Raw genomic sequence first — 1,521 nt, 5'->3', positions numbered from 1 at the left:
TCCTCTTCAAGTTAACTGGTTTCCCTGCCTTCAGCCTGGCAGGTACTCCCATTGGCACCCCTGCTGCCACCTCCGAGTACGCCCTACGTCTCTTGGTCAGCGCTGCCGCTCCGCCCGGGACCTCTACCACAGGTACAGGCTGACCCAGCATCTCTTGCTGGCCAGTAGGATCAGCTTCATCCGAACTACCCTTTGCCCCAGTGTCCTGGGGGGGGGCTCTTTCGTCCGCTGATCACTGGCTCTGCGTTTTTCTCGCCTCTGCTCTTTAGGGTCACCTGTTTTGGGGGGGGGGTTTGCTGGAGGTATCCATCTCATCTTGCTCACCTCCTTGGGGTTCATCTCCTTGTACAGGGGTGATCTGGCCTGCGGGCCGCTCGGGACGCCTTGGCCGGTCCTCAGGTTGTTCCAACTCCTTAGATCTGTGGGGACAAGTAGCATAGAGGTGACCAACTCGGCTGCAAAAACGGCACCTTTTCCCCAGAGGGCAAGTTTTGGTCTCGTGCTCAGAGCTGCCGCAGTTCCTACAGGTGCTGTCACAAGACTCCTTGGTGTGACCGTACTTTTGGCACTTCCTACAGAATGGAGGCATCCCTGAAAAATAAAAGTGTCCGGCCATATCACCTATTTTAAAACGTGCTGGCGGCAACATTATCCCTCCTGTAAAATTTGCATCTTTATAACATGTTACAACAAATCTCCACTTTGAGGTCCATACACCAACCCTCATTCATGACTTTGCCAATGCATTTCGCTGTTTTAAAATAGGGGAATAAAAAGGACATCACTTCTTTTAAGTCGGTAAAAGGGCAGTACATCTTTATAACTATCATTTTAGTGATGTCCAAAACGTGCTCATAAAAATCAACACCGTCCAGTCTCGGGTCATTTTTCACCGTATAAGCCGCCAGCAGATCTTGGAATACTCCATTCTGTATAAAAGTATTGTCATATATCCTCCTTCTTGGGTAATCCTGCACCGCCAAAATTTCTCGCTTCTGGATATTGAAGATACCAACAAGTACGGTCTCCACCACAAATTTTAAGCCGCAGGTCGTCGCCTTCTCCTCCGATAGAATTACACTAATAATGTTTTTAATCCGGGCATAAGCTGGTATCTCACCTGGATCCTCATCCACGGTGAGTAAGGTTTTGGAATTGTTACGCTACTCACTAGTAGGCGCAACGTCGGACGCAACTCCCCTTTTCGGCCGAAACCTACATGGGGGTATATGGATCGCAACCCGTTGCTCCGGACTAAGCCTCTCTCCCAAATAGCAGTACGGGGGTGAAGTCCAGGCGAACCTGGACGATCCCCTGAGGCCGAGAGAGAGGGTACCGGAGCACCTCCCAACCAAGACCAAGGCAGTACTGACTACAAGTAAACAGCTAAGTTGACTACCCCAACTAAGGAGGTAACCATTTTATTTAAAATTTTTCAAAGTTTTACAAAAAATAAATACTTTTTCACAATAAAATGACACGAATTTTACAATGGTTCATACAAAAAATACAAATTGTCAG

Source organism: Rhinoderma darwinii, chromosome 5 (genome assembly GCF_050947455.1).
Source record: "Rhinoderma darwinii isolate aRhiDar2 chromosome 5, aRhiDar2.hap1, whole genome shotgun sequence".
NCBI lineage: Eukaryota > Metazoa > Chordata > Amphibia > Anura > Rhinodermatidae > Rhinoderma > Rhinoderma darwinii.
Note: the sequence above shows the minus strand (reverse complement) of the source record.